Below are 11504 nucleotides of genomic sequence, written 5' to 3' on the forward strand. Positions count from 1 at the left end.
TTCACTGTAAAATACTCCCAGGTTCAGCTGCTGAACAACTCCATCTAATCAGAAGACCTCTCCCTTCTCCTCCCCACCTGAGAGTGTCTTCAGAAAGATTACTGCCACAATAATTCTGCTTTCTGTCACGAAGGCTTCACTGCGCCATAAAAATGACACCTTCTGTTGTACGTGTGTGCTTCTCTGACACAGATACTTACTCAGCCCCAGAGGGCCAGCCTCGTTTCCCAGCTTTGAAGCATCTTTGTCTCCTTCATACATCATCACCAGCAATGCACAGATATTAATAAAATTCAGACGGAGAGAATGATTATTGTTGGTTATGTCAAGTAAATTTAAATGTTTTTCCCTCTTTGGTAAATCACACCCGGCAGTCTTATTTCATAAGTTATGCTGACTCCCTGGGACTGGAAGGTTGTGACTAACAGCTGTTGTTTTTACAAAGTGACTTGCCTTGGCCGGATGAAAACAAAGGCAGATAAACATAATGTGATTTGTGGAGTCGCTTAGCAGAGGCTTGTCAAATGGGGCCACTAAAGCCCAGTGATAAATGTGAGCCCGTTGCTGGTTTGTGACCAACAGGAGCTTTTTGTACTGTCAAGTTCAGCTCCTGCTTTGGGGAAAGAAGCTTCTCATCCGAGAGCACCCCGTATTCCCCCCGTAAGTGGCATCAGATGCATGTGTTGAATTAAATCCTAAGACTTTGATTTTTGGAGGTAGCTCTGTGTTTTAGGAGATAGAAAGCAGATTGCAAGTGGCTTGCAGAAGGCTGCCTGGTACTGAGTGAAGAACAGCCTTGTCTGGTACTTGTCTAGGGCCCTCGGGAGGATGAGGAGAGGAGAGCTGCTGCTCGGTGCTCTCCGAGACCGTGGGGCGGCGCAGCCTCCCCAGGCACGGTGGCTCCACAGTTTTCTCAGCTGGGTGGGGTGTTTGCATTTTAATTCAAGTCTAGGTTGTGTCTTTAAAAAAAATACCTAGTGGGGATCTAAGGCCGCTGAATGTAGGACAACCTTATTCATTCAAATACACTGCCTGGCCCTGAGTTGTGCTGAATTCCCAGGAGGTTATTTCTGTCGTAAAGTATTTAACAAAAGAAAATGCAAACTACAACAAAACCAGGAATAGGAGGTTCCAGGCGCTTCTGTCAAACAATCACTTCACCTGTTGTCTGGGCATTAAACAAAGCACCATTTCCTCCCAGCAGACTCCTGCGCTTCCCCGTTCCCCCTCGCAGCCTTTCATGTATGCACCAACCCTTGCTTTGCCCAGCCGTTACTTTTTTCCCTCTCCGTGCCTTGCATAATGTACAACAGTCTTCACTGAGGTCGGATGCTGACAAGCTCAGCGTAGCTTTTGGCCTCTGAACTCAAGGGAGCTCTTGGGGCCGGCTGCCTGCTCGCCGCCCGGGGAACGCTGCCGACATCGGGAAGCACGGACCTGGGTTGCTCATTGCCAGTGCTTCCGGCTCCCCTCCCTTTGAACTCAAGGGAGCTCTTGGGGCCAGCTGCCTGCTCGCCGCCCGGGGAACACTGCCGACATCGGGAAGCACGGACCTGGGTGCTCATCTCGCTGCCAGTGCTTCCGGCTCCCGTGAGGTTTGGAGAAGCTGGTGATCCGTGCTCCTTGCTGAAGGCTTCTCTCTTTCATGCTTATTTGCCTGAAGCAGCTCTAACAGCACCTTTTGCTCTGCCCCCATCGTTTCATTAGGTAGTAACAAGCACTTGAGTTGAAGGCTTTGACACTGAAATTGTTTCAATGGTAAACTCGTTCCTGCACAAGAGGCTTGTTGCCATCAAAGCTTCTTGTAAACAGTCTTGGTAATTACAGCTCTCTGCAGCTGACTGAATTTTCTGCTTGACATGCTGATGGCCTTAAAAATTAGGAAAGAAAACGACTGCTAGAGAGCTAAAAAGCTGCTTTCTAAAGCTCCAGTGTGTCCTACAGCTTGTTGGTAGGGTTGTATTAGTAATTCAGTTTTGTTTCCCACTCACTGCCCAAACTGAATAGTTAGATGGCTGGCCAAGGGGATTTTATCTGGGGTGAATCAAAAACTACTTCATCCTCCCCTCATCCATCCCACTAAAACAAGTCCACCATAGGTTCATTGTTTGGTTTGCCTTTTCTGATGTGAAATAAACTATTCAACTTCCTCTTCTTTAAACTAAGACCATTCCTAAGCACACCTATTGTTTTGATATAGAATTTTATCCCCCAGGCCCTAGTTCAAATGGCTTTAGATTTTTTTTTTTTAACTGTATCTGTTGGATGGTGGCTTTTCAGAAGAGAGGTCTCAAACCACCTGTACAGAGGTTGATTTGCGGAACGTGACCAGGCAGGTTTCTAGCTTATGCAAGACCCTTCTCCATTTGTTTCCCAAATGAAGCTGGACTTACCCTTTTGCTTAAAAAGAAAAATAATTCCCCTCCCTCTCCCAAGTCTGCACTTAAAATCACATTGGATTGTTTGGTCTCAGCAAGTTGGACCATCTCAAGCTTTGTCACATTTAACATAAGGTTAACTTGATTTGCAGGAAGGAAATCTCATGGCGTAGAGCACAGTGTGTTTAGATGGTGCATAGAGTCATTGCTGCTCTCCTCGAGCACTCAAACTCCAGCGTGTGGCACTGCTAACCTTGGAGGGGGATTACATTAAGGCACGTTGCTTTTATACGGAATACTGTTTTGACAAAAGCATCCCCCAAAAGCAGACAATAGCTGTGTTAAATATTCAGGCTTGTAAAGTGGAACAGGAGGTAGAGAACTCATAAATCTTGTGGCTGGGGTGATGGGGAAAGGCATGCACCTCAGGACTGCTCCTGATTAACAGCTCACCCAAAGTACCTGCTCAAAATGTTACCGTGGCTCCCCTTTTCTTTCGGCACCAGCTCCGAGCAGCAGCAATGCAGTCAGCCGAGTGGAAGACTTAACTGAGCTTTCAGTTCTGAACTGTTCCCCAAGAGGAGGGGAAACTCTCGGCAAGGTGGCAGCAGAGTGGGAGCTTGTAGTGCTGCTGCGCATCTCTGTGACTAATAGTGCACTGCGATTTCAAGAGCTGTCAAGCAAGCACCTCTTGGCTCCGCTAAAAATCAGTGTTTAAATAGGGCTTCTTGCTGTCAGTGTTCCTGAGCTTATTTGGTATTCAAGGATGCAAAGAGGAACATAAATAATTTGATATTCATACTGACAACTCTAGGCACTGCCGTAGCCCCAATTTCAACAATGTAATGGACAGTATGTGATCTCATAATGTTTTGAGATCAGAGCTGATTTAAAGGTTATTCATCCTGGGAGAAATTATGCTGTAATTGAATTTATCTTGCATTTATCTATTCAAGGAAACATAACTACGGTTTAAGGGAGAAAAATACATCAAGGAGCTAAATTTTTATTATCAGTTTGTATAAAAGATACAAATGATTCCAACAACCTTCCTCCACTGAGCTGTATTATTTGCTGCATAATTGAAGTCAAGACTGGAAAGTAGAGACTTCTTTCAGCAGATAAAGCTCTACACCTTTAAGTCAAAGGATGGCTGAACATGATAGTGGGGTGAAGCAGCTCAGAGCATGGAAATAATCAGGTTTATGTAAAATGAATTAGAAAGTAGCTGTCTAGGGTTTAAGGGAAAAAGAGAAATGTTCAGCTGTGAAACATGGAAATGGAGCCATAGCATCAGCTTGTGAAATGGGAGCTAATGCACTTGGTGGGGGAAATGGGTAGATGGTAACTCCTGTCCCTGTTAGTTGGCCAGGGCTGGATGAAGCCCTTATTCAGGTTAACAGATGGGGAAAGAGCATGTGAGAAGCCACTGACTTCTGAGAGTCGTGTCCCAGGGCTGCTCGTAACCAGCCTGTGCTCCCTCCAGGGCGTGCACGGTCTCCCGAGTGTGGTGGCCTGGAAATGGAGCAAGAAGTGATGTTTGAGTACGTTGCCCACCCTTGGCAAGTACAGCAGCACGTGGCAGCAGTGGAGCGGAGCTCTCCCTCGCGGGCATCCCTGAGTACTTGACCAAAGTCAACGCAATGAGTATAGTGGGGTGAGAGGGGTGAAATGACAGGACCAGGGGCGCATAGCGAGCTTGGGGCAAAGCCGAGGCTGCAAGGTAGGAGCAGGCCGTGCATGCAGTGCCAGACTGCACGTGGCTTCATTAGCCTTGAGCTGGTGAATTTGCGCAGAGGTGCCTATGGCACGCTTCTTTCCAGAAGCTCCCCAAGCCCTGGCCGCGCTGTTTTCCCACAGTGGCCAGACTTGGGCTTGGATCACGGGGCTTTTGCTTGTGAGCCCTGGCATGCGGCTCGGGGGAAATGTGGGGATGCCCTTCTGGGTACGGCACTGTCCTGGCAGTTTCTTGGGGGGCTGTTCCAGCGCATCTAGCTTTGAGGCTTCACGCATGGGACTTTCAGAGCATATACAGACAATGTTGAAAAACACTGTGGAAGAATTAGACACTGTTCCCATGACCAGATTATCTCAACAAGCTATTTTTAAAGGGAAGATTGCCCTTAGCTGATCAAAACGCTCCTGAATGTGGGTCTCTATATCTTGGTTTCCTTGCCCAAATACTGCAATTTTGATAAAGGGAAAAGAATTCATTTACCTCTGAGATAACAAATTTTATGCTAAATTTCAACCAGATGGTACAGAAAACAGCTGAGGGATTATAGCCCCCAAACCAGGCTTTAAATAGAAATGATAAGTTGCTATAAAGCTGCCACTAGCACTGTTCTAACAATGTAAGAGTTATTTCCCTCATTCACTTTCCCATTCCTTATTATTTATCTTCCTGCTCCTCATTATCCATGTCATTTCACCTCTCCTACTGCTTGTTACATCAGAGGGAAGGACTCTAGCCTCAGGAGCAGCAGAATTTCATGCTTTGCTTTAGAGTTTTCTTCAAAACTCATCTTTTACTTAACAAAAATATTCTGAAAGATGCAGCAGCCTGGGACACTGTGCATCAGATTTGCTCCGGTAACAGGGAAGAAGTTGCTTGGGTGGTCTTGGTGGCACTAGCCCTGCTCATTGCATCAGAAGTTACTTGTTTCTGGAAACCTGCAGCCTTTTGGGTTTGCTCTGGCCTCTGAAATTCTCCCTTCCTGGGGACTGGCCGTGAGTTGCTGGACACAGAGGGGGCAGGGGACTGCAGCCCCCGGAGAGGGCATCTGGTTTCCATGCTCCCTCTTCTCCTGTCCCCTCGTGCTCCCTCTAATCCAGACTCTTTCCAGCACGACACATGAGCACAGTCTGTACGACACCCTGCCCTTCTGGGGGCCTCTTCTGTCCTGGCCCCATCCTGCTGCTCCTGCCAGGGAGCCAGCTACTCACATTTAGCCCTCCTCAGGTGTCCCCTGCCCCAGTGCAGGCTGCTCAACCCCTCTGAGATGCCAAGCTATAATGCTGTGGGGTTCCTCACCTGCTTCCCTCCTTTCCTTCGTGGTACCGAGGATTATTTGTAGGCCAGCCTGTGCTTCACGTCTTCAAGTCCCGCTCTAAAACTGACTGTGGGACAATAACACTCTTCTCAGTGGCTTTTTTTTAAAAGCAGCACTCCACCAAACTATTTATTCTCTCAGAGAGCTTCCATAGCCTGAAGTGATTGCACAAGCACGGAATGTTATTTTAGTGGCACTTGAGCACAGTCAATATTTGGACAGTACCAAGAAAAAAACAGCAGCTTGAGAGATGCTTACACACAGAGTGGGCAGAGCAAGCCTGCTGTTTGTCCTCGGTATTCAGGGATGCTCCCTGGTGAGGCTTTTACCTTTGTTAAGACAGTCACTAGGAAAACGAAGTGTCCTGAAAAATCCCAGCTCTGGGAGGCTTTCAGCTCCTCAGAGATAATAAAAAGGCAAATAGATGGCAGAGCAGCCAGCAGTCCTATGAGTAACCTGCCCCTCCTTCAGCGCGTGGGGCTGAGCCCCGAGAGGTGTATTCAGAGTTGAGTCCCCAGGCATAGGCTTGGGCATGTGCAGGGGGAGGAGGATGGGCCGGGAGCACCACGCAGAGGTCTAGGAGAGCTGGCTTGAATCGCCTATCTTCCTCCCAGCTTTCTAGGTGATCTGGGCAAATTATTTACCCCCTTGGGTTCTTCACGTGGGATGTAGATATGGTATGTGCTGTCTGACATGCCTGTCTGGATGAAAAGTGACTGATTAGGTTACGTGCTTGTACAAGGTCAAGCACAACGGGACCCTTTATTCCCAATCTTTGGCTTGAAGCTGGTGGTGGGGGTGGGGTGGAGCTGAGTCTTGCCAAACTGCCTGACCAAGCCCCGTTACCTGCTTGGAGGTGGTGGTACTCTGCTAATACGTGGTTTTCCTTGCCAGCTTAGGTTGCCCCATGCTCATATCCTCACTTCTGCTCTTGAGCCTTGCCCCTCTTAGTGCAGACAAAGCAGTGATAGGTAGGAGGAAATGCAGAGGAGATCTGACCTCGTGTTAGCAGGGGCGTAGGCTGATCCTTTTGAATGTTTAAATTAATTTCTTCCCAGAAGGGAGCGGTTTAGGCCTTCAGTTCAGAAGGGCTGTCCCTGTTCCTGGGGGATAATTGACAGAGACAGGAACATGCCCGCCCAGGTTTCTTGGAGGGAGCGAAATGGGATCCTGTGACCCCCAGGTTTACATGAGCATCCCCAATCAGGCTGCTTGTCTCTGTTTTACTTAGAATCATAGAATCATTGAGGTTGGAAAAGACCTCTAAGATCATCGAGTCCAACCGTCAACCCAACACCACCATGTCCACTAAACCATGTCCCTAAGCGCCTCATCGACACATCTTTTAAATACCTCCAGGGATGGGGACTCCACCACCTCCCTGGGCAGCCTGTTCCAATGTTTCACCACTCTTTCAGTAAAGAAATTTTTCCTTACATCCAATCTAAACCTCCCCTGGCGCAACTTGAGGCCATTTCCTCTCGTCCTGTCACTAGTTACTTGGGAGAAGAGACCGACACCCACCTCGCTACAACCTCCTTTCAGGGAGTTGTAGAGAGCGATGAGGTCTCCCCTCAGCCTCCTTTTCTGCAGGCTAAACTTGTGATACAATCTGTGATTGCAGTGTCACAGCTATGAATGATGCAAGTGGAGTATGCATGGGTGAAGTCTAGGCTTTGTTTTAACTGGGGGAAAAACATTTATCCATCTCTTTACCTGTATGTATTGGATCAGTTAAAAATTCCAAGATAGTGAGAGTTAATGAATTGGCTGAACTGTACTTGTGCCACCGGTGGAGCTCAATAGTCCCCCAACCTTTTTTTTTTTTTTTTTGCAAACAACCTTACCAATATTATTCAATAAAATAGCTTTCCAATTTAATGCATCGTTGCCTCTAGATGAGCGTAAACTCTGAAAGCACACCCAAAGCCCAGATGATTTTTAATATTTTAACACATGCATTTTCATGTCTTAGTTCCATGAGTTTTTGCCTTGTCTGTGTCCCTTCAGGTGACAGCAGCACTCAGCTCTGCTTCACGGTTCTCGCACCTTCACACGAAGCACAGCGTAGCATAGCTGACAAGCAAGAAATGGAGAAGCAAATGCATTGACTGACACAGACTAGAACTGGAAAATCAGTTTGATGGAAAACAAAAGGAGAATACCTCTCGGTATAATAAAATTTGCTAGTGGCTAAGCAGTTATCACCTGAGCTGCCCTGGGGGAAAATGAATTTTCATTTCCCAGCTGGAAAATTTCACTATGATGTTAGTGAAGGGTTTAGGTGGAAACAACTGGGGGGAGGGAGAACATATTTCCTTCAAATGCTTCCTAATATACAGATAGTGGACTGACAGCAGTGACTCTTACTTGTTTTTTTTTTCTTGAATTTCATGAAGTCTGGAAAGACTCCTCCTGGGAGCAGAAGCTGCCTTTGCTTGTTGAATGGTGCAGCCATGCAGAAAGCGGTGCTTTGGCCCTGAGAATGGAATAGCAAATGGAACAGGTAGGATAGCGTAATCAGTGCAAATCTGTAATTCAAGTATGACGGTTAAGGGAAAGCTAGATCCCTTCCTTATCACTGAAAGAAGGCAAGGAGAGAAGGATCGAACTACTCTGGAGCAGTTCAGGAGGCCCCTGAAGATGCTGCACGTCTCATGGCAGTTGATCCATTCTGGCCACCTACAAGTGGGGTGCTGCCTCCCCCAAGTGTTTAAATGAGACGTGTTCATAGCGTGCAGGATTGAAGTCCAAAGAAAGTCCTGCCACAAACAATCAAGACCAGAAGATGTCCTATAGCAAGTTTTTCTAGAAAGCCTGAAGCATCCAAAATACAGACAGGGCTCCTTGCAAAAGCCAGTAGACACCACCATCACTGCCACCGGGAGAGGGTGGGCTCACCTAACCCAGTTAAGCGCTTGGAGCTGGATCCATGCACGCTCAAAATGCCAGGAGGGTGAGCGCTAAATGTGAGCAGGATGGCAGTCACGGTCTCTCCCCCATGGCTGGCTCGTCAGAGTGCATTAGTGGTAGGAGGCTTGGCGTTTGGCTGGCAAGAATGGCACAAATGCAGAACATCACACAGGGTGTACTGAAGTGGCACCGGGAAGGTAACATGAATATGCAGTTCGCAAGGGGGAAAGTATACTGAGTGTCAGGAGAAGGTAACACCAGGCCAGACTTCGACTTAAGTTCATTTGCAGAGGGGAAGCTTTTCCCCCTACCAAATCTGGCCAAGGACCATTGACGCATGGGCTACGTGGGGGGTTTTGGACTGGATTCTCTGGCACAAACAAAGTTACTCGGAGCACACGTGCTCTGGACTTGGCTGTTAGGTGTGGAAAACCTAAAAAGTCATGTGTGTTGCCACACCATGGCCTTATCCCTGTTTCTAATCTACTAAACTGTACCATACTCTCGTACTAGATACTCAGTCTTGCCTCTTTACAGCTGAAGGTTGAAACTCTTGTGGCTGAGACACATCTGATACACAGCTGATGGTGCTGAGTGTACGTAGTGTGTGTGGTGTAATATGCAGTTGTAAGCTGTGGACTGGAGAGTGCAGAGACTTCTGTACTCTAGTTTTGGATGAGAAGAGAGTGTAGAAGAGGTTTCGGTGGCTAGTGAGGTGCTGCGGTCCATGGTTAGGCTTTGGTTTCCAACAGGGGTATGAAAAAGCTTTAATTGCTGGAAGAATGTCACGTGTGGCTATGCTAATTATTTATTTGTCTCTTATTTTGCCACACTTGGAAAAGAAACACAGTAATTACCTAAGCCTGTGATTACAGTTTACACGAAGAAGTCTTGAATCTGACAAGATGTTGATTCTATTCTTATTCTTAGTTTAATCCCTTAAAACAAAGACTCTCAAGGTGCATTAACACATTAATGAATTGAAGAGAGCCTCAAAATGCCCCGTCAGATAAATCAGAATCACTACCCTCGTTATACAAATGGGGGGAGCTGAGGCACAGATAATGTCAGATATCGGGTTGAGGTCTTCCCCGTCCCTCCCACTCCCCCGAGGCGCGGCGGCGGCCTCCAGCCGATGCTGCGGCGCGAGGGCCCCTCTGCCAGGCTCTGCCCTGTTTTCGTGCCTTGACAGGTAAACCTCTCCATGGGTTGTGGAGTGACTTCCCCAATCCACGCTAACAACACAAAGTCACTCATTTCTGTAGTTACAGCACCATTTCCATGGTGACAGCAAGAGTGACAGCAGAAGGGAGCAAAAAGTTGGGCCAAACAAAGGCCTTGTGATAGTAAGTAAAGAAATGGATGTCGCTGAAGCTCGCTGTACAGCTGCATCGTGGGCTGTGGCTACTGTGCAACCCTTCAAGGACACTGAGACAGAGGCAGTGAGAAAACAGTTACTTTCCGAATTACAGTCGAGGTGAGTGGTGTATGGCTCAGTGGCTCATCGTGGAGGAGTTGCAAGACGTGTGTGAGTAGTTTGAGGCCATTCTGCAGTGGGAATTGGGGGAAGAAGGGGAATATTCAGCTTACGCCGAGCACAAGCTTTTATGCAATTGTACCACACTGGTACGGGGAGATGAGGCCACTCGCTGTCACTCCAACACGTAGGATTCTGCTAAACTGGAAACAAGACAAAATGCAAATAAAGCAGTAGGTTTGGTCAGTCTCAAATGCAGCCTCAACATTATTATTGTTTTGAGGAGATCCCTAACAGCCAAGTCAGGAACGTGCTAAGCACCAAACAAGCAGAAATCCTGAACTGAAGTGTCTTTTATTTCTCTCTAGATACGCACTTGGCTTACAGAAAGGTGAGTGCTGGGGAAGAGGGAAGCAATGCCACTTAACACAAAAGACAGCTGAACTGTTTGCCAGTTTTGTTTTTATAGGTATCACAGCAATAAAGGGTGAACTAGCAGAGAGGCTGACTTCTGGGAAAGGATATAAATGAGAGTCATCTTTTAATTGCGAACAACTGTGACGGACCCAAAAGAGAGGGGATGGATGGGGGAAAAGGCAATGGTTCATTTCTGTCCTGAAACGCTTCATCCCTCAGTGCCACTTACAACGGCCTGGAAGCAGCGGCCGGGGTACAGCTGCAGGCAGCCCGGGCTGGTTTTACTGCAGAGCAGTAAGAGCTCTGAAGCAGCAGCCTGCTGGGTCACAACGTCAGGTTCAAATTCAGCAGATAGGAAGCGGTGGCAAGAAGTCAAACCTCTCTTGCACCCCGGTGGAGGCCCGCAGGGCACTGGCTGTGTGCGGACCTCAGACCCGTTTCCCTCCCACGCTGGGGTGCTGAGGGGCTGGGAAGCTGAGCTTGAAATAATGCCACTGCTGACATCGGAGTTTAAAGGCAGATTTGCCCAGTGACAAGGTGTTGGCCTGAATAGGTGTTACTTTACCTCAGTTCATACACAAACAGAATTCAGTTGATTTTATTTAAGAAAAAGCAGTGGTGGAACAAATGAGCGTTTTCCAATACCATTTGGACCTGCCATCTATTTTAATTTGTAGCTCATGCCAACAATGCAATTGTAACTGTCAGCCTCTCAGTAGATAGTCACTTTACTGTGCTCACTATAAACAAATCTATTTTAAATCCCGGCAACTAGGGGCAAACGTCTCTATAAAATATCTAGAGCTGGGCAAATGCCTCAGCCAGTCTTTTCCTGCCCTCTGTAAATTGCACTTGAGCACGGCTCCGGCTACGCTCACATCGCCTTTGTGTTCTCTTCCCACGGATGCTCTAGTTTTGTTTTTTTGCTGGCACATACAGGGCTCTTAAGTGGGTGTAAGGAAATTTTAATGTGAAGTGAAGTGTTTTTCTTTCACGCCTGTCCCTGAGCTCCCAGCCTCCATCAGAACTGGATGAAAAATGACTAAAAATGTTCATCTGCCTTCCTTCTCCCCACAGTAGATATGAAGCATTACCAAACCCACTGTAATTTCAACAAAGCTTAAGGGAAAGCAAATCACCATATTTCTCCAACACTACCTCATTTCCCACATTCAAAAAAAACAAACCAACCCCAAACCCACCCCAAAACAGCTTCCTCATCCCAAAACTCCTCCCCCCCCCCCCCCCCTTCCGCAAACCAAAAAA

Source organism: Aptenodytes forsteri, unplaced genomic scaffold (genome assembly GCF_000699145.1).
Source record: "Aptenodytes forsteri isolate BGI_AS27 unplaced genomic scaffold, ASM69914v1 Scaffold79, whole genome shotgun sequence".
Lineage (NCBI taxonomy): Eukaryota > Metazoa > Chordata > Aves > Sphenisciformes > Spheniscidae > Aptenodytes > Aptenodytes forsteri.